Source organism: Crocuta crocuta, unplaced genomic scaffold (assembly GCF_008692635.1).
Source record: "Crocuta crocuta isolate KB4526 unplaced genomic scaffold, BGI_CrCroc_1.0 scaffold91-1, whole genome shotgun sequence".
Lineage (NCBI taxonomy): Eukaryota > Metazoa > Chordata > Mammalia > Carnivora > Hyaenidae > Crocuta > Crocuta crocuta.
In genome coordinates this window covers 1,506,502-1,529,810 of record NW_027551575.1, presented here as the reverse complement: position 1 = coordinate 1,529,810, position 23,309 = coordinate 1,506,502, and positions in this window count along the sequence as shown.

Sequence of the window (23,309 nt, the reverse complement as noted above, 5' to 3'; positions counted from 1 at the left end):
CAATTCTGATTCTAGTGCCTTTTTTTTTTTTAAAGACAGGATGAAAAGGAAAAAGGGGTGGTGAACTATTTCTAGAGGCCATTTAGTCCAGCCAAAATTGATGTTAAAACTAACCATACTGTAGATATCTTTGATCTGGGATCCTGTGACACAGTTTGTGCAGGGCAACTGCTGTTTGAAATTCTAGGATTCATTGATCACTTTCACCATGTCTGATGGAAACTAAATTGCCTTCAATCCATGTAGACGTGATTTCTGCTTTTCCTCTATTCCTCTCCGTTGTTACATTTTCACAACAGGAAGGAAAAGCAATCACAGTAGATATCCTCTGTTGAAGGTTTTAATATTGGGGGTTGCCTTCCATCACCTGTGTTTTGGGTTTTGCCCTAACCAACACTGACTGGGATTCTTTAATAGGAGACGATAGCAATCTACGAATACAATAACAATGCAATTTGTGGCACCAGAAAGCAAAGAAGGAATTCTGTAATGCCCTACACTCCAGGCAAGTCTGCTGTTTATGTTTATTTCATATTTTCAGACCCACTGCAGGCAGCCAAGGAGTTGCTACTCAAAACCTTTCACTGACCTCATAAGAAACAATGTAAATAGACTTCTTGCCCAATGACGCCAATGCAAAAACCAGTCTCTATGTGTTTTTATATTTGGGGAAATTTTTTGTGTACATTGTTTCCAATTCCTTGTGCAGATGAGCAAAGTTTTGCTTTGGTGTAAACTGATACCAATCTTTGCAAGTTTCTGCTTCTCCTGGTTCCTCTTCACTGACTACAAAACAAAGGATAACAAAGTGAAAAGGTAAGGGGTGGGGGCGGGGCGCAGGATGGAGAACACTGTACTGAACGCCCCTTTTCATTTCTACACTCCGTGTTACTCTCCTTCCCTGGCATCCATATCCCAGAGTTGTTTCATGGGCAAAACCTTGCTCTCAAAGGTTTGAGGTGTATAATAAAGCAATCCCCAGTGGTTAACAACAGCTAACAATTTCAACGAATATCCATTTAGTACTCTAAGAGCAACTTATGACTTTGCTAAGTTTGTTCATTTCATTGTGTTTTAATCTCAACATTCCTTTGAAGAAAGGAAGGACAGGATTTTAATTCACATTTTATCATCCAAGAAATTGCAATACATAGGTTTTGTATTTCATCCACAAATAGACTGCAAGTCTGTGAGAGGGTAAAAAAAAAAAACAAAAAAAAACAAAAACACAAGTCGTGGGGCACATGGGTGGCTCAGTCAGTTAAGCGTCCGACTTCGGCTCAGGTCATGATCTCTCATGGTTCGTGGGTTCAAGCCCAACATCAGGCTCTGTGCTGACAGCTCAGAGCCTGGAGACTGCTTCAGATTCTGTGTCTCCCTTTCTCTCTGACCCTCCTCTGCTCACACGCTCATGCTCTCTCTCTCTCTCTCAGAAATAAATTTTAAAAACATTTAAAAAAGAAAAAAAACACAAATCTTTTTAGGAGGAAACCCAGTGTCCTTCCCTTATCCTTCCTAGTATTACTGCAAATTCCACTTTACAACAAAGAATGGTAGAAAGAGACTAGAGTCTCAGAGATTCTCCATCAGGGGTCTATATGTTTATGGATGAATGTCTAAGATCCTGAGGATTCTGTATGCAAAAAGTTGAAATATGTGCATTTTTCTGAGGATAGAGTCAATAACTCCAAATGGTTAAGAATGATTTAATCGTTCTTATGGTTTGAATGGTTTATATTATATATACTTGAAATAACAAACGAATTATATATGAGACCTGACATTTCTCCTTCCTCTCACCTAAAATGTACCTTACTGCCATTATCCATGTACAACCATTTCTCAAAAGGTAAGTGCTTGAAGTAACAATAATCATTTGTTTTCTCATAGATCATTTTCAGCAGGGCTCAGCAGGCATAGCTCATGTCTGCTCCATGTGACATCAGCTGGGTCATTCAACTAGGACTCAATGACTTATTTCCAAGATGGCTCTCACACATGCTGGAAGCTGGTTCCTCTCCACATGGGCCCTTTTGTGGGGTAGGTTTAGCTTCCTCAGAGCATGGTTGCTGGGTTCCAAGAGGGAGCATCTTAAGAAACAAAAAGTGGAAACTACCGATATGTGAAAGCCCGCACCCAAAAACTGACACAATGTCACACCTGCCATATTGTGTTGGTCAACCAGTTACGAGGTTCAACCAGTTACGAGGAGATGGCACAGACTCCACTTCTTGATGAGATGATGAGAAGAGTATCAAAGGATTTTGAGGTCATGTTTTAAAACTGTCATGCACCTCCCAGAAGCTCTTTCCTTCCTGTGGTTTGCTATGTTACCATTCTTTCTTTTATAGATCTTTCCTGTGTGAGAAACCAAGCTCTGCTTTTTTCTCTACTTCCCACCGCCCAGGATAAGTTGGTAGGTAATCCAACCGACTATGTCTAATGGCCCTACTCCTCCGTGGTGACACCTGCCTCCTTGTTAGCTGCAGGTGTTGAACCTTCACAAAACTTCCTCCCCCTCCAATGCAAGAATTTCATCAGGCATTCTGTGTAGGCTGCTCATTTAAAGAAATCCTGAACAAAAACTTTAGAGGAATAGTGACTGTCCATTCTGCCTGAAAACAGAAATAAAAGTTACTTTGGGGGAATCATACTAGATACGAACTATGTGGAGGGAGATCAAGAGACTGACCTCTTCCAGTATCATTCCATCAACTGACGATTAGGCCTTGAGCAACCCACTTCTGTTTGTTTCCAGACGCTAGTCAACCACACTACTCTCAGAAAGAAGGAAGTTATTCAAATTTCAAATTAAATGTCAACCAGTACTTACGTTATTTCCTTCACTTTCCCCATTCTCTTTATTAATTGAAGTGACTGATCTGTAACATTGGTTATCATCGCTGAAAAATTCTCTGGTACTATCTGCCTTGGGCTCCCTCAGGCGGACACTTGGAATTAGCCTATTTCTCTGAGCAGAGGTGCTCACAAAAAGACCACCAGCTGAAGAGAAGAGGTTCCAACCTCCCCTGAGGTGTCTATAGAAGATTTGAAGTTTTGAGTGTAGTCTCACCTACTCATTATCCTCCATTGGTAACATCCATGAATCCCCTGCCTTCAAAAGCTTTGCATTCTCTTTGCTCCAGACAATCATCACCCAGAAAACCATGGGGATTGTTTCCTTTTTCCTGACGTAAGTCTTCAGGTCTTTGTTTACATATCATCTCTTCTGTGAAGCTGCCCTACAAGCTTTACCCACAGTTTATAGGCTTTATACATATACATACATATACACATACACACACACACACCACTTCCCATCACTTTTCTCTGTACTTTCCTTATTGCTATATATGATATATTGTACGTATTCACTGCCTGCCTCCCCTTCTGTAATGACATCTTCATAAAGGCAGGGTTTGTTTTTTTTTTATGTCTTAATTACCGCGAGACCTAAAAGAGTACCAAACATCAAGGATGTGTGCAGTGAATATCAATCAATAATTGAATCAGCTAGTGATCAAAACTATAACTGTGCCCACATGGTGAGGACAGAAGGTTCCTTGTCACACTGTCTGCACTGAACGCACAGAGCTATAGGCCTGGCTATAGCGGCACCCCATCTTTATCAGCTTCCTACTCCTGCAACAAATTATGACTCATTTGAGGCATACAACAATAAAAATTTATTATCTTACACTTTTGTGGGTCATAAGTCAAACACAGGTCTCAATGCTAAAGTAAGGTGCTGGCAGGGGACTGTTGCTTTCTGGAGGTTTTAGGGCAAGATTTATTTTCTTGTCTTTCTCAGCTTCCAGAGGTCATCACATCCCCTAACTTGTGATCCCTTCCACCATTTTCAAAATCAGCACTTTCACATCCCTCTACTCTTTCTTAGTCATATTTCCTTCTTTTTCTCTGTTTCCTCCATAAGGATTACACTGGACACACTCAGTAATCCAAGTTAATGTCCCTATTTCAAGGTCATCTATTAACAATCTTAAATCCATCTGCAACTCTATGATCTGTAAGCTAATATATTCACAGATCCAATGGATGAGGACATGGAGCTCCTCAGGGGGCCATTATTCTTCCCACCACATGTTTCTCTAGAATGATGAAAGAAAAGGTAAGTCCTTTCCTATCAGTCTAATAGTTGTGATGTTTCTATTCCAGATCTATACTTCATCTGGGGGGTTGGTGTAGCACAGACCTCCCGAGACTTAAAGACAGAAGATGTGCATTCAAGACCCTTCCTGAAACAGCTGCTCTTATAACCTGGTATGATCAACTCCATCACCATCACTGAGGCCCTGTTTTCTCAACAGAAAAAGTGGACTTAACAAAACCTACTGACAGGGCTGTTACAAAAAGTAAAAGCAGTAACATTTATAAAAGTTCTACAAACATCAAAATCCATACGATGTGAGGAATCATTATCGTGGTAGAGATCTCTAACAACAGCAATATTCTGAGTTTGTATTGAAGATGGTTTTCATCATTTGGCTCCTTGAAGGAAATGACCTAAATTATCACTTGCATAACCTTGGACAAATCAGAACTAATACTGACAATGCCACCCATAGTTCTAGTCCTGTCTTACCATTACCTCATTCATGAGGACAAGATTGTGCAAACAAACTAATTATGAGCAATGAATTTGGTTTTTCCTGTTTGAAAATTTATATATTTTTCTTCAAAAAGTAACACCAGGAAGCAGATGATCCTCACCTTTATCTAATCTAAGACGCAATCACTGTAGTTATTTGTCTATTTCCTTCTAGGCTCCTTAGGAGCAGAAACGTGTCTCACACTTTTTTCTGACTCTGAAGAGCACAACTTTGCCTGGTAGGGAGATGCCCAAAGAATATTTGTGAAATTAATACATGAATGATTAACTAATTGGTTAATTAGAGACCCACATGAGAAATATGTCCATGCTGCTCACCTATAGCTTATACATCTTTTCATTTGCCAGTCCCTTGTTTATTCTACTCTGAGGTTCTAGACATCAGGGGTTCTAAACACATGGGGAAAATGGCCTTTGCATGGCCTCTGGGAAGTCATCACAATCCTCTTTAAATCAGTTTCTTTGAAAGGAGAGCACCAACCTCCAATTCATGCTCCCAAGCACCACTGTTATGATGAAATGGTTCTTCCTAAAGTTCCCCTAACAAGGGTACAACAGGGAAGATTCTGAACTTCAAGTAAAACCATTGAAGATCTGCAACATTTTTAACTGGGTACTTCCCCTAAGGTAGTTTTAACTACTGCTTTTATGAAGTCAGGGAAGGATTCATAGAGGTTATGAAGTGCTCTTAGCAGACAAAGATCTGTTGATGAACCTCCTGGCTTCTGATGGGCCTCGCCCCAAGGAGGGCTCATATCTCAGGGGTCAGTGGATGACACCATCAGGTATGTTCCAGTAAATCAAGGGCTTAGACAAATCCCAGAACCTGCTTCTGTCGAACTCAAGCTATAACTAATTTAAACCTCCACAGGGTAGATGCTTCATGCATTGGAACAACTTCCTAAGAAGACAGTGGGAGCTGGGCCCCTGATGACTCCATACTGCCTGATTCGCAGAGAGGAGAAGGCTTTACTAAAATGAGTCTCCAAGCATGGCCTATCTGTGCTCAACACTTGAGAGCGAGGAGGGGGGGAGGGTGTAGTTCCATTTACTTTCTCTTCAAGCTGGAACTCTGAAGAAAAAAGACTTGTGTGTTGCCCACTGCAATTAGAAAATAATGCTAACTGGAGTAAGAAGTTAAAAGAATAAGCTATGTTTGTACTGAACTTCCCTTGAAATACTCTTGGACTTAGAATATAAAGAGAAAGAGGACCTAACAATGTGAATGTATGCTGGCAACAGAAAATTCCAACTCAACAAGTCCATTATCATTTTTGCCAAACTCACAACAAATATGTATGGATTTCCTGAAATCTATTACTGGAGTGGCAACATTTCAAAACATTTCCTCTCTAGGAACTCAAGTACAGTAATGAATGACTACTACATCTTTCTTTACAAACTTATCAGAGATTCTGACATAAAAAAAATTATTTAGCAGCAAAATATTAATTGAAGTCTATTAGATTTCCAGGCTACCTTAGTCTGAAAAGCATGAGGCTCTTAATTGAACTCTATTGGGAAACTAACTCAGACGTGGAAAAAGAGAACTCAATAAAAATTTCCCTGAGAGGGTTATTACCTACTTGTTTTCTTAAATTTTCTAAATCTGTATTTTCAACTGATACATTTTAGTGCAGTTTATGAGCTAAATAGAATTTTAATTAGCAAAAGGTGAAATGCATTTCAGTCATCCAAATTTTTATTCAATCTTATTTACATTAATTCCAATCTGTGTTCCTCCCAATTTTTGAGTAAACTCCACCTTTGCAAACATGGATTTCCTTTAATTTTAATGCAACAGCTCTAAAACACACACACACACACACACACACACACACGGAATAGTTTGGCACAAAATCTAACTTTTCCTATCACAGATTGTTTAGTTAACTGGTTTCAAAAATTAAAAAAAAAAAAAGAAGAAGAAAGAACAACACACTTTAAATGACAGTAGCAGCTCTTTCCTCTTCCTGTAAAATCTTCTCTTCATACCTTAGATTTTTATCCCTAGGGATAATGCTCATTATTATTTTAAAATTAATTAGGAATTGTGTTTTTATGAAGAACTTGAAATTCTTTGGAGATTTATTATGTTAAAAAGAAAATGTATACATGTTTCCCAGAGCAGGTTATGTTTCAATTACCTACAGATCTCCCAGAATTTTCTAAATCCTTGTGTATTTTCAACTAAAATAACATCCTGTTTTCTTCAGTATTAAGAACTAAATTGACCTCTAATCAACAAAATTAAGCTTCATCAGCCAGATTTTCATTTTATCTTGTTTATATGAATTCCCATCTGTGGTCCCCTAAATTTCCCTTAGTAAACTCAGATAACCACTAGGCACAAATGAAGTCAATATCTCTAGTCATCAGCGATGAAATTTCAAATCCTTAAGTTGTCTTATCTGTTTGCACATATTTAAGATCTATCTCTGAGAGTGGAACAGCAGCAAGGTCATTACGTTAGCAGACCCCATGAATCTGCATGAATATGCACAGATCTCGGATTTTCTATACTCTGCTTTGAAGTAAACATTTGGTTGAAAGCAAAAGCCAATTCACCAAACCAAAGAATTCTTGCAGAGGAGTATCAACTCTCTCACATCTTTACCTTGAAGGCTATACTAATCCTTCTAAATCAACCCACAATAACACAGATTTTCTTCAAAGGGCTCCACCCCCAGACCTATCCCAGCCACTGCAAAGGTACAACGCAATTCTAAGCCAAACCCTGTGCAAGAAGAGATTTCAAGTTCCTGGCAAATTCCCACCTTAGTTATCAGAATAGCTGTACCAACAGAAAGCTGAGAGCCTCCCTCTGACAAATAACTTGTTGAAAACCAATCAACCACAGACAGCTGATTATTCCAAAGTGCTTTTAAAATGCAAGGTCTTTGTTAAGTTTTGGAAATTTGACTTCTACTATGTAAGATGGCCCATTCCACAACAATGCCTTCATAATTAGATCTATTTATTTTGACAGTCCATAGCTCCTGATAAAAGGCCATCTGCAGAATTTTCAAATTAAGGATTTTTCCTACAAAGAACATTATTATTCACAACATGAAATACTGAGGCTTGAAAGGGAAGTGTAATCAAAGACCACAACATAAAGTTCCATTATCTCAGTGTCTGGTTTTGCCTCTGCTTTCTCAATTTAAAGAGGAAGAATGAGAATTAAATGTACTAAGTAGCGAGGCATAAAGGATGGAGGAATGGAATTGCTGAGTTCAACTGCAAATGTCTCCAGAGCAAAAATTGTGCCTTTTCTTTCTCTTTCTTTTCCATCTACAAAACATAGTACATCATCTACACTATGTCCTATTCATATAGGGTGTCAAGATTAAGATGGGAGAAAAAGCAAACAAGCAAAACTCCTCTTCAAAACCCTCCCACAGTCTGCCTCAGCATCCATCAACACTACCTGAATGTCCATTTGACGAGCCGGGGTCCCTTCCCAGTATTACTTTCTCCAAGTCTGCTCCTGACTACTGCCACGGCCACCATGTAGAGTAGTACAGGTTACTACACAAAGGTACCCAACGGAAGGGGCCAACTAAGAGCTTAAACTTACTCCATAGTTATCAAGAGACTCAGCTACTAGTGCCCAGTTGGAAAGGTCTCATATTTGTCCACTGCTTTGCAAATACCAGAGGGATCTTGCCATCACCAAGGAAATTATTCAGCATATTGGCTAAATTAAGTCAAGGAAAGTAGTCAGAGTAGCCGTGAGAGCAGTCAAAGTGTCTGCCTCATTTACAAGCCTGTTACTAGCTAGACAGACCACCCAACTTCCACCTCGGTCTCATCAGTTCATTTCTAGACAGGTCTTCACTTTCATCAATTCATTTCCAGACAGGTCTTCACTTTCAACAACACCGAGTGTCTGGCACTATGCCATCTAGAGCATGACTATCCTCAGCTCAGGTAACCACCCCTTGTCTGAATTCTTTACAAAGTCACTTCCCCATAGAATCAGTTGCTGAGGGGAACCTTGACAGCCCCTAGGACCCACATACTCCCAAATGCAGGAATTCCCTCTACAACATCCTGTTAAGTCAACCAATGTACACCTGAACACTTCTAACAAGCAAGAACTCTTCCAAAAGACACCCCTTCCGGCTTTAAGAAAATCAGCATTTTCCCTTTTCTCCTTTTCCTGGAATAGAATCATTAACCATTTATTCAGTGGTGAATAAACTAAAGGTCAAGTTCACAGGGCTGAATGAGGATCTGCCCCAAGGTCAGATTGCAGCACCCTATTTGTATTCACTAAGCTCTACTTCTGCATGTTTAAGTATCTCTGTCTCTTCAAATTACAACAAGGTGTACATCCCCAAAGTGAAATTTTAGGCCCCTGAAATTCCATGATTTGGTTATTTATATTAGTGAAAGAGAAAAAAGAGTAAGTTTAAGCAATATTTAAACTTCACTTAAATAATTACTATTTCCTTTTATCTGATCTATCCTAGACCTATTTAATAGCTATATTCTGAAAAAAGTAGCTTCACTTCTCCATTTCCAAGTTCTTGGGGTTGGAGTATGAGAGGTCAGGGGATGACAGAGGGATCAGCACAATATTAGCTTTGGGTACTGCTTAAGAAACTTCAAGAAAGCAACAATGTAAAATAATTTTGAATGTTATCTCTTAATCTTTTCTTCTCCTATTTGATTAATAAATGGTTTAAAAGGAAAAAAAAGAAAAGAAGCCAGCAGGAAGAAAAATTAAAGGCCCAAAAGAATGCCTTTGGATAAAATGAATTCACCATACATTGTCCAATCATGCCTTTCCAGCATCTGAACTCCTTTCTATGTTTAGTGAATTACTCACCATATAGTTCTTTGAGGCATACAAAGCTACTTCCATTGGCGTGGTTAAAATAGGCAGATTCCTGCTTTTTCAGCTCCTCTGCCAACTCTGTGGTACAGATCATAAGCTTGACACGAGTGTTGAGACACACGCATCCTAGGACTTCAGATGAGGGACCAGTGAATCAGGGAACAGGGAGCTTCCACTCTGGTGACTGTGACAGCGGCTCTCAGTTGTCAAGACGGAACATCAGCAGCGCCAGAACCAGCAGTGGGCACACAAGCCCCCATGTTGTGTCCAGCAGGGGCAGCAGGGATGGCTCACCAAGCTGGCTCCACAGTAGGACTCTGATGGCAGTTCTGGCTTCTCTTTGTTCCCACCCATATTCCAAGCCTAGCACCTGAAATTTTTCAGAGATTCTACCAGATGCCTGTTATCTTTCAGAAAATTTCTGTTACATTTAAGTCAGCTTCAACCACTTGCTTTCCAGAATCCTAAGGGATAGATTATGTAAAAGGACATATGTGTGCTGCATCACAACAACTGCAATGTCATCAGGCTGTATTATGAGCTGCCACCAAATCCCTACCAGCATGTGAGACGTAACCTAGCCTTGGACATGAAAAATCATAAGGATGACCAATTCTCTCAGGTTTTTAAAAAAAATTTTTTCATGGTTAGATTTTATTTTGAGAGACAGAGTATGAGTAGGGTAGCGGCAGAGAGAGAGGGAGACATAGAATCTGAAGCAGGCTCCAGGCTGTCAGCACAGAGTCCGATGTGGGGCTCAAACCCACAAACTGTGAGATCATGACCTGAGCCAAAGTCAGACGCTTATCCGGCTGAGCCACCCAGGCGCCCCCTCATGTTTTTTTCATTATTTACATCAGGCAATTACCAGTCTCAGAATCTCAGAGAATAGGAAAGCAGAAACAGATGAGACTGTAGTTCATAAGTGTTTCATGGTTTCCCACTATATTTAACTGTAAATTCTTAACAAATCCCAGGTCTATTTAACAATACATAAATTCCTGTCCTAACATCCTGCTATAAAGTATATTAGTTTAAAGAACTAAAAGTGAGGCTTCGACAGTATTGGGTGTGGAGGGGTGAACTACTGAATACACCAATTCTTTATTTCAGAGTATATCAGGGCAACATCAGCAAAACATAGGATATGGGAGCAAAGCCTTCTAAGCTATTTTAGAAGACAACGGAAAAACTGTTATGGTGTACCAAGGATCTCATTATACAAAAGCTATGCTTTAAATAGAGGAAAACTGTTTAACAAACCATTGTATGTAGTAAAACTACCAAGGAAAGCAAAGATAGGATAAACACAAATTTCAGAAGAGTGGTTCAGAGGAAGAAAAAGCAAAATGAGAAGGGCTTATCTTCCATAAGTGAGGAGGGGATACACAGTTCATTTCATTATTAGGCTTTAAAATACTTGGACATACTAAATAATTCATAATGAAAAATCTAAAGACACAAAGGACAAATAATGATAAAACTACGAGAGACCCTGTTACAAGAACAGCTTTCTTCAGTCTGCTTAACTGTGGAAGCCCCAACTGGTTAAATAACACACACCCCTGGAGCAAGCACACTCTTCCTCTATCTTAAGATGGATGACAGAGCCTACATCCTTCTCATGGCAAGACCACCAGGCTGACAGCAGCCCTGCACCTGATAATCATGAGCAGGTGGAGGTGATGCCTCGACATTGATCTTCATCAAGGGTGACTCACAGGCTCTCTACAGCCTCTCATTCCAGACTCCATTTCAGGGATCCAGATGTTAAACGTGAGCACTGGCTAATTCCTTACTTTAACAGGCACTTCCCAGGAAACTCCACTCCTGCAGAGACCCTTCCAGTTTGCCTAGCCTTGATTAAAGAGCTGCTTATTACAAAACATTGAAAAGGTTCCCGGAACATGTTTGCAGTGTCTGCCTCAATCAACAGATCTGTCTAGCTCAATAAACTGATATACTGTGGCCTCTTCCTGCAACACCTTAATAAGACGGCCAGAGAGCTGCAAACTTTTTTGTTAACCTTTTAAAACACTAGAAAATGAGTCTTGATAAAACCTAAAGCTAAGTTCTCAAAGTGGACAAAAACAGAACTCTAACTGCTCATCAGCCAAGTATAAAAACATAAAATCCAACAAAAAAAACTTCTATTGGAACTCTCACAGCTGAAAAATACAACCAACGCCTTCCAGTGCTGCCTCTAGGAGTGGATGGTGAGGGGTCCGCTGGTAGACATTGTTTCCTTGTACAAGAAATGCCTGAAAATAGCAATCATGTGAGAACAGTAATTCCATCCATAATGCCCACAGGCAAAGAACACTGAACTGTAACAGCAAGTAACATTGGCAGAACATTCTCCAGGTTTGTGTGACATACTTGGAAAAAGCATATGCATTTGGTCATCCAAAGACCTTCTGGTTGAATCGCAGCTCTACCGTTCTTTTGAGTCTTCTTTTCCTCACTTTTGTGGTGAAGACAATAAAGGCTTCCTTGTGGAGCTGTGAGTGAAATCTCTGCCACACTGTCTGTCACATGGAAGGTGCTCAGCAATTACTAGCTCTACTTCTGTTCCCTAGAACACCTGCAGCCACAAAAAGCGGCTTCCTTCCTGACTGCTATGTCAGCTTCCATGAGCTCTCCAGGTCCATACCTTCCTGGCAGTCCATGGCTGCACCATGAAGTTGACAATCACACCTTGGAATGCCCTGGAGCAAGTTTATACAGTATGCACAAGCCATCACTATGCGAGGCCACCCAAGGTTAAAGACCATGTTTAGAGCTATAAATTTGCTTCATTCCAGTCCTACAGAGTTGATCTTCTCTGCATGCTCAATATTCAGTAAAACTGTTATGTGATATTCAGACAAAATGGTGAAACAGTCCTAAAATTGTCATTATTGATCCCTATTCACCCTCATGGTATGTTCCCTATGCCCTCGTAATCAGGCACCCCAGGATTATATTTAATAAATGCTCCCCATCCTGCCATGGCTATCATCTCTACAGTATCACCTTTTGAGGTTAACCAATTCGGACTCCACCCCATCCCTCACCACAAAAAAACGTGTTACCTGTTCCATGTCCCACTCATAAAATCACACATGGAACCATTGATGGGAGATCTACTCTAATCTTCCATTTAATTAATAGAAAAACTGTGGCCCTAAGGCCCAGAGAAGTGATGCCAGATGCAGGTGACTTCAGGGCTAGGTCTGGAGGACAGACCCTCTGGCTACAAGGCCAGTACTGTTTCTACTATACAGGTCTGCCTTAGCAAAGAGGCTCAGCAACCCAACCAGAACCATGGCACACACAACAGCATAGTGTATCCCTGCTCTAAGGTAATATTTGCTTTTAACAGGGACCTTTAGCTAAATGGCATGAGTAATACTTGCCATTTTAAAACAGCAGCCATTCCAGTGAAAAGATAATTGGGGTCAGATAAGAGGCTTGGGCTTTCCCAAATGATTCCACTTATGTGACCACCTACACTCCCCAGGAAACGTTCTGCAGATGGAGGAAATTGTGAACTGCATCCACCATCCATCTATGTGTTCAAGAAACATTTTCTGTGTGTCCACTATATAAAAGCCACAGTGCTAGTGGGATTCAAAAGGTTGCTCCCCCCCCTCTTTATTCATTTTCTGCATATCAGTTATTGCACTCATCCTCAGTCATCCTATGAAACAGTTACTATATCTGCCATTTCAAAGATAAGGAAACTAGGTCTAAGAAAAGTTAAGTAAATACTCCAAGTCCTGAGGTCTAACAAAAGTTAAGTAAATACCACGAGTTCTGAGATCTAACAAAAGTTAAGTAAATACCCCAAGTCCTGATGTTAGTAAGTAGCAGGAGCTGGGATTCAACCTGCTCTACTCCAGAACCTATGCCTTGATTGCCTTCCTGGTACTTCCTCAGTGCAGGTGCATGCCTGACCTTTGGTGGGATAGGGCCAGGAAATGCAAATAAGAATGAACCTGTGAAGCAGGAAGCATAGCGCGAGGCAGATAGTAAAAGCTTTATGTCTCTCAGGTTTGACAGGAAAACCCATTTTACAAAACTTTTGTTTAGTTTGGAACTCAAGGGCATTTTGAGTTGCAACACCAATATTAACATATAAATGGTAGAGAGTTTGAAATATAAACCTGTCATTTTGTTAAAATTGCCTAACATTTTCAATGGATACAAATATATCTATATCTATCTATATAGGAAGACAAATCCATTTATATTTTATATATATATATATATAAAATAACATTTTTCTGTTTCCTGCAGTCTGACCCAACTATAGTTTGTGTGCCAAACCCAAGCCATCCACTTTTTGGCAGGCTATACATTTATCTACTTAGACATCAGGCCACATTCATTTCTCATTTAAGCGGTACACAGTGAGTAGGTGGTGTTCCACAAAACCTTGTTGACTGCCTGGCTAAGAACCATGAGAATGCAATGTTGAATAGCCATTCTTTGGCTGAGAACAATGGGTTTGTTAACTTCAGTGTAATTACAATTAGAAGACTTCCCCTAGGATTGCATTACCTCTGCTCAAGTGACTACAAAATCTCTCTGATGCCAGGTCACTGGATGCAATGTCAGAGGCACACAGCTTCTAGAGCAGCACTGCTTAATACAACTTTCTGTGAGGACAGAAATGATCTTTTGGTGTCAATTCTACCAAGTATAGCAGCTACTAGTCACATATGGGTATTAAGTTCTTGAAATGGGGTTGTGTGGCTGAGGAACCGGATTCTTCTTATTTAATTTTAATTAATGTGAATAGTCACATGTAGCTCATGGCCACCAGAAGAGACAGCACAGTTTTAGAGGAACTGATAGTAGGAAAGGTGATTTGCAAAGGATGGAATGAGGGCTTAGTGACTTAACATGGTAGTTTCCTGATAGGCCCTTAAGTCCCCAGAAGCATTACCACCAAGAGGACCTGAGCCATGTTGGAAAGAGACCAGTTTGCCTGTGATACTCTTCCTTCTCTAATCCTAAGGTCCCTTCAGGTAGCACACAGACCACAATCACAAACTAGAGCATGCGAGAAAGTAAAGGGACTTTGGAATCTGTAAGCCTATATCCACAGAGGAGAAAACTGGAGTTCAAAGATGAAGCCAACTACCCTATGTCATAAAAAGGCAGAACTGTAGAAACCCCTGATGGATGATCTACTCTCTTTCACCTGAACTCAGTTGCCATCTCAGTTTCCATCCCTGAACTGTGGGCAGATATGATTTCAGGGATTGCAGGCAAACAACAAAAATGTATAAAGGGTGCCAAGAGTAGGATGTAGAGCCTTGTATTCCCATTGGAAGTGGCCATCCCATCACAACTGGGCAGCTGTCTCTTGCAGTCAACTACGGCCATGTAAGAATCTGTTCTCTGATTGTCCAGTTGTTCCAAGAAAAGCAAGGAATAGTTAGCAACCTCTACTTTTACCCATCTTCTCCTCACCCTGGTAATTTCCTCCTTCCCAATCACCAGGAATACTTGCCTGACAACAAAGGACTTAGAATTTGGGAAATTTCCTCAAAATTGAGAGGAATTAATCTGTAACCCATGGAGCTTTTGGCATCATGATGAAAATGAGGCCATTTGGCCCTACCCAGATCTCCCACCACACCACATTGTGGTTGCCACTATATCCAGCCCAAACCTCACCAGGAGTCAGGAGTCTCACTATACCTACTAAGAAAACAAAACACAGCAGCAAATAGCTCAATGTTTACAGACTCTCAAAGGCTTATGGTTCTGCGTATTAATTATAGCACAGTGGCCTACATCTGTTAGAAAAGGAATATGTGCTGAGCGTGAGGCAGATACTTGGCTAAGGATTTTACAGAAATTAGTATATTTTAATCTCTGAAACAGACTTGTTAGTCATTATATTCCCAATTTATAGATCATAAACAACAACACAAAGTGACTTGCTCAAGAACACAAGGGAGAAAGTAGTAGAATACGAATTCAAATGCGAGGTGGGCTCCAAAGCCCAAACACTTTGCACCTCACCCTACCCCCTTCTCATTGCATCAGCTACACCCATAAAGTTCTTTCAGACAGGTGGGCTCTCAGGGGCTCTCCATGAAATGGATCACCTTGCACTTTTTGTTTTCTTTCCTAAGTTACACTTCTATCATTAATGAATGATGAAAATTCTATTACCTAACTGAGAAAAGTAATTGAGGTATCATTTGCTAAATGAAAATAACAAAATAAAATTTAACATCTGCAGTGACAAAATCATTGATAACTATTCCCCGCCAGATTTACCCCATTCCTAATACCTATCAACAGTCTGTTTCTTGGTTTGCCTCTATCTCTTTTTCTCCCTTTACTTATTTTTTTCTTTCTTAAATTCCACATTAGTGAAATCACATGGTATTTGTCTTTCTCTGGTTTATTTTACTTAGCATAGTACTCTAGCTTCACCAATGTCATTGCAAATCCCAAGATTTCATTCTTTTTATAGCTGAGCAGTATTTCATTACATACACCCACATATTATATTCCCCATCTTCTTTATCCATTCATCAATCAATAGACATTTGAATTATTTCCACAGTTTGGCTTTGTAGATAATGCTGCTATAAACATCAGGTTGCATGTATCCCTTTGAATTAGTATTTTTATATTCTTTGGGTAAATACCTAGTAGTGCGACTGCTGGATCATGGAGTAGTTCTATTTTTAACTTTTTGAGGAGTCTCCATACTCTTTTCCAGAGTAGCTGCACCAGTCTGCATTCTCACCAACAGTGTAAGAGGGTTCCCCTTTCTTGGCATCCTGGCCAACACCTGTTGTTTCTTGTGTTGTTGATTTTAGCTATTCTGACAGATGTGAGGTAATAGCTCATTGTAGTTTTGATTTGCATTTCCTCCAAACTATTGGGACTACATGAAAATAAACATCTTCTGCATAGGGAAAGAAACAATCAACAAAACTAAAAGGCAACCTTCATAAAGTGAGAAGATACTTAAAAATGGCATATCCAGTAAAGGGTTAGTATCCAAAATACATTAAGAACTTCTAAAACTCAACACACTAAAAACAAATAATCCAATTAAAAATGAGGAGAAGACATAAATAGACATTTTTCCAAAGAAGACACAAAGATGGCCAACAGACACATGAAAAGACAGATTTTGTTTTTAAAACTGCCATGTCTAAGTATTTAAGGACACTTATAAGAAAATTAATTTTTAAACTAAGAGGAAAAGGAAGACGAGATAGAGGCAATGAATGTGCTATCCCAAACTGCTCCAATTATTTTCTCTGCCTGAAGTAAAAACTCTCAGTGTGCTATTTATATCAGTCATAAGTCTCTCCTGCTTGAGAAGGCACATCTACAGTGATGAATGGGTAGAGTCTAGGGCTTCTAATACTGTCTATCTTGACGGTAAATTGATATATAGTCCTCAGCAAATTCCATTTGAGCTCATGATTTTCCTGTAAATGGGCCCCAGAACAGCTGCCACATTCCTAAAGTCTAGGCCAAATTTATGATCATACTTTAGTATTTGATTATTGTGTAGGAGCTTCATGTAAAACTCCCAAAATAACAATAATAGGAGAGCAGCTTTTACTTCATTCCTGGCTGCTAGTAGTCTCTGCTTTACGTTAGAAGCCTTTTTTGATGACGATTAATTTCATTTTCTTTCTATTGGCTATGTTAATAAAAACAAGTACTGTTGAGAAAAATAGGACTATGTGGCACCATTAGTTAATACCCATTCCTTCTACTTCTTGTAAATTATGTTGAAATAAATTGCAGCAAAAACAAGTTTGGGGATTTCAATATGCTTCCCTGTGGCTGGTTAAAAAAGTGCTATAAACTCTGCATAATGAGGCCTTCTCACTCTGAGAACCAAGAGTAGAGGACCAAATGAAAATGTGGACTAGACCTGGCAATCCGGTGAGGGTGAGGAATGAGAAAGGCCAGGGGAAGAGACGTGATACACAGAGAGGAGGAGCAGCATTGGCTGGTGGTAGACAGGGACGATGTGTGTTTGGAAAAGCTCCGAATAGCAGGTGCTCAGTAACCAGGGTGCCGTGTGATACATAGGAGTACCTCCACCTCTTTTATTATGTTCACCAAGGATTTCAAGCTATTGTCCAACTCTCAACTCCTAAGCACATTAGACCTGAGGGAGGAAACTTTTCTCTCAGCAGCTCATCAAAGAGCTCAACTTAGCCAAAAAAAAAAAAAAAAAAAAAAGGGCCACTGAAGGTCACAGCATGTGCATAGTAAACATCATACCTGGGATCAAAAGCAGATTTTTAGGCCTATTGCCTTTTCCTAAGCACAAGACCCTGCATCTCCCCTTCATTTCATTCTTTTATTGTTAAAGTAGCTGAAAAGGTGGCCCCCAAATTCTTAGCCACTCTTCCCCCCAAGATGTGGGGTCTGTGTCCCTGCACCGTGAATCTGAGTGGGTTTTGTGACTGCTGCAACCCAGACAGTACACCGGAAATGAAGGCATGATTTCTGAGAATGGTCATGAAGGGCAATGTAAATTCTCTCTCCTCTGCAGGAACATGTGTACATGAGGCCCTGAGCTCCAGGCACAGTGGCTGACAACCCAGGAGGTCACAGGGCCATGAAAAAACAAAGCCACATGGAGAGGTCACAAGGAGAATTCTGGTCACTGGACAAGTATCAAGTTTCCGGTGCCCCTCAACTCTCCCCAGCTGGGGCAAAGTCTGTGCTGTGCCTGATGTGCCCTCACTGATTTGTTGACCCACAGCCTCCCACATGATCTTAAAAAATGGCCATTCTCATCTGCTAAGTTCCCAGGTAATCTGGTTTACAAATTACCTCACTGGGCTCTAGAACTATCCTTTTGTTCCATTTCCACCTCTGATGTTCTTCTGTGGAAGCCCCAATCCTTCAACAAAGGATTGTTTGTTTCTACTTGTTTTAGCCCAAAAACTCTTTGCTCTAAGGAAAATTTCTATAGGGGAGCCTGAATGGCTCAGTCAGTTAAGCATCCAATTCTTGATTTCGGCTGAGGTCATGATGGCTCAGTTCTTGAGTTCAAGCTCTGTGTCAGGCTCTGCATTGACTGCAGGGAGCCTGCTTGAAAAATCTCTCTCTCCTTCTCTCTCTGTCTCAAAATAAATAAAATCTTTTTTAAATTAAAAAAAAAAGTGGTCAGAAGTATGTCTGATGCACATTTGGAGGCAGTCAGAGAGAAGCCAAGGAGTACGGCTTTTCTGATCAACTCTTTCCCTGTGGGAACCACTGGGATAGGACTGGAACTCAGTGGAAGGGGCACACTCCCTGATGTGCTGATATACCAGCCTGATGAGGGATGAGCTGGTACCTTAGCACAGGATGGAAATGGAGAGTCTATCTGGCAGCATCCAGCCTCTGTTTCTGACATGCATGGGGCAGGGATTCAGAGGAGCCCTAACCCCAGGGAGAACGAGAGGATGCTCAGAGAGCCAGGGAGGCTGCCAGACCTCAGCCATTCACAAAGGCACCAGATCCAGTGTATTCACCTGCTCAGACCTCAGCCAAGAGTGCCCCCCATGCCTCACAGAAATTGGGAGGTAAGTGGAGCAGTGGACATCATGCCTGGGCCTCTGGGCTCTTCTCTCTCACCAAGAGCCTGTCTGACCATTCCTCTCTCCAACACACTTGCATCTTACGTTGAAGAGGAGTCTGGAAAAGTCTGGAACACTGAAAGACCTCAGAGTCTGAGTACCTTTCTCCTCGAGACAGAGCATTAACTGAAATCAATACATCAGACTAAGACTTAAGGCAACTTGGACATTTAATTAATTTTCCCTCTAATCAGCCAGAGTTTGTTCAGGAGAAATATCACATTAGGTAAAATCAAAATTAAGGAGCTACATGTCCTCTGCCAATCCAGATGTGATGGGAATGAAATCAGTGGCTCACTGCAGGCGCTGTACAAATACCACCTCATTTGATCCTCAGAGCAACCATAAGCAGCAGTCACTGACTCTCTTCCTCATTAAACAATCTCCCAAAGCTCACAGAGCCACCAAAGGTCTGAGCACTTGACCACTGCAGGTATTGCTTTACTACCAATGGTCCAGGCTTCTTGGAAACACAATGGCAATGGGCAACCCTAGCTTAAATTTATGTATTTAAAAACACAAGGCACTGACACCAGGGAAGGGCACTATACTTATAGCTGTGCCAGTATGAACCTGTTTAATCTTCTCACCAACCATACGAAGCAAGTACTATCATTACTCCTATTTGATGCAAGAGAACGCTGAGCTCAGAAAGCAAAGTAGTTTGCCTCCAGTAAATTTTGAAGCTAATGAATACCGTAATGTCTATTTGAACTCAGACCACAGAGAATGAAAAATGAGCTATCATCTACCACACTGGACAGAGGGCCAAACAACTTCAGAAATTCTATCTTTTCAAATCACAGTGGTTCTCAGCTGTAATAAAACCTCTCATGGTATAATCTTCATGGCTAATAAATGGGAATATAATTTCCAAAAGTATTCATTTTCTGCTAATAAGAAAATCTATCTGAAATAGTTACAACTGGTACTAGAATCAAAACGGTTAGGATGTTAAAAGGGAAAGTAGTAGTACCTGAGTGGCTCAGTCAGCTCAGAGTCACACCTTCGGCTCAAGTCATGATTTCATGGTTCATGAGTTCGAGCTCCATGTCAGGCTCCAGGCTGACAGTTCAGAGCCTGGAGCCTGCTTTGGATTCTGTGCCTCCCTCTCTCTCTGCCCCTCCCCAACTCATGGTCACTCTCTCTCTCTCCCCCCCTCTCTCTCCCTGTCTCTGACTCTTTCTCAAAAATAATTTTTAAAAAAATTAAAAATCGAATGAAAAAAAAATAAAAATCAATAAATAAGTAAAAAGGGAAAGTAGACTAAAAGACTAGTATGAATAGAAAGAAAACTTATTTAAAGACTAGAACCATCCTAGACTTTCATATATATTATTACCAGAGCTGTCTGAAATAAGAGGAGTGCCACACAAGTGTTGGATCATTTCTCTATCACCATCGTATTGCAATTATTATATAAAACCAAGACATCACAACAGAGAAAAGTGATCCTCACATAAAAGAGAGTTTTTTCAAATGGAGACATTTCATACCAAAAGCAAAGTGTTTCAATTGTTAACATTACTTTTAATATTAAATTCAATCCAAACCATTTAGTTCTGCAAGAGAAAAATGATGATGTTAAAGACTGACTCTATACCAAGGAATTCAAAATGACGTCTAAATGAAGGAAAATGTGAAATTAACCTTAAACTTCTCCCCCTTGCATTAGTTGCAATTACCTGGACAGGTGCCACCTTTCCTACATAAAAATGTCAACACAGATACACAATGTATTTCCATACTCACTAAATCATGTAAAGAGCTTGCTGGATATGACCCTATTCATTGTTTGCCTCAAGATCACCAAGGAGGAGGAGGGGCCAATACGGTGGAGAAGTAGGGGATGGGAACTTCCCTCATCTTTCGAACAAAGGAGTGTTGAAGCCAAAGGACTCTGAACCCAAAGAGTCTGGGAGGAAATAAGACAGCGGTGCCTCCATGGACATACCAGAACAACCTGACCGGCCATAGAATAGGTATGTGACTGCAAACTGGGAAAATTAAAACAAATGGAGGGGAAGAGTCCACTTCTGTGGAGAGCAAAGGGAAGAGAAAGAGACACTGCGGAAGCATAGGACTTTCTGGACAAGAGAAAAATCCTCGCACCAGACAGCAAAAGGTCTGAACTCTAACTGCAAGGCTTTCTCCAGACTAGGACTGGCTGCCCAGATTGTGCACATGGGGAGGAAGGGGAGCCAGCCCCGGGCTCGGGCTGGGTGGCTAGGTCAGGGGCGCAGTCTGCAGTAGGAGAAAGCCATTCCCTCCCTGGAGTGCTATGGTAAAGGACAAAGCCTTCCTGGATCAGCCAGCTGGGGACCATATATTGGGCAGCACAGAGCAAGACTTCCCCACTACCCGGGCAAGCACAGCAAGAGTTTGAACCTCAGCCAAGCGCCAGGCGTGAGAGTTAGCACAGCAAGACAAATCACCTCATTTGCACCTGCAATACAGTGAGGATGGCTCAAACAGAGTGGTTTGGTTCACCAGATCCATAGAGGAGAAACTGGGGGGTCAGCATTTTCTCTCCCTACCACCAAGGTGGGCCTCAGGGATCGGTCCAGGGGCCCACAGTGGAGGCAGGAACAGCCTGCACCAAATCACGCCCCTCAGTGCTTCTGCACTGCCTGGCTTAATGCTCGGACAATTCTTGTTATACAGATACATTCTTCCTTTCTTTTCTCCTTATCACTTGCCTCCTCTAGTCCGGTTACTCTGGTTGTTGGTTTGTTTAAGCATACATATTTAATCTGTTCTTTTGATACATGTTCTATACCTCCTCCCTGCCACCTTCTTTATTTTCCTCTCTCTCTGGATTAAGCCACAAAGTTTCTCTGGTCAATTTTTAATTCTTTTTCCCTTTCCCCTGTCATTTCTCTTTTTATATGTGCTCTTCCATCAGCAACACCTCCATCCTGTTGTTTACTTGGAGCTGGTGTTTCTCGTTTTTTTGTTTTTGGGGATTGTTGTCTGAAAAAACAAGGGAGGGGGTGTCCACTCTCACCACTGTTGTTTAACATAGTACTGGAAATCCTAGCATCAGTATTCAGAGAACAAAATGAAGTAAAAGGCATCAAAACTGGCAAAGAAGAAGTCAAACTTTCACTTTTTGCAGATGACATGATACTCTACAGGGAAAAGCCAAAAGACTCTACCAAAAGACTACTAGAACTGATACATGAATTCAGCATAGTCGTCGGGTACAAAAATCAATGTACAGAAATCAGCTGCATTTTTATACCCCAATAATGAAGGAAAAGAAAGAGAAATCAAGAAACTGATCCCATTTACAGTTGCATCAAGAACCATAGAATACCTAGGAATAAACCTAACTAACGATGTGAAATATCTGTATGCTGAAAACTACAGAAAGCTTATGAAGGAAATTGAAGAAGACACAAAGAAATGGAAAAATATTCCATGCTCAGGGATTGGAAGAATATTGTTAAAATGTCAATAGTGCCCAAAGCAAACTACACATTCAATGCAATCCCAATCAAAATTGCACCAGCATTCTTCTCAAAGCTAGAACAAACAATCCTAAAATTTGTATGGAACCACAGAAGACCGCAAATAGCCAAATTAATACTGAAGAAAAAAAACAAAGAGGGAGACATCACAATCCCAGACGTTAGCCTCTACTACAAAGCTGTAATCATCAAGACAGTATGTTACTGGCACAAAAACAGACACATAGACCAATGGAATAGAATAGAGAACTCAGAACTGGACCCACAAATGTATGGCCAACTAATCCTTGACAGAGCATGAAAAAGTATTCAATGGGAAAAAGACACTCTTTACCAAATGGTGCTAGGAGAACCAGACACCAACATGTAGAAGAATTAAACTACACACTTTCTACACCATATACAAAAATAAACTCAAAATGGGAGACGGACCTCAATATGAGACAGGAAACCACCAAAACCCTAGAGGAGAAAACAGGCAAAACCTGTTTGCCCTAAGCCACAGCAATTTCTTGTTTGATGCGTCTCCAAAGGCAAGGGAATTAAAAGCAAAAATTAACTACTGGGACCTCATCAAGATCAAAAGCTTCTACACTGCAAGGGAAACAACCAACAAAACTAAAAGGCAACCAAGGAATGGGAAAAGATAGTTGCAAATGACATATTGGATAAAGGGCTAGTATCTAAAATCTATAATGAACTCACCAAACTCCATACCCAAAAACCAAATAATTCTGTGAAGA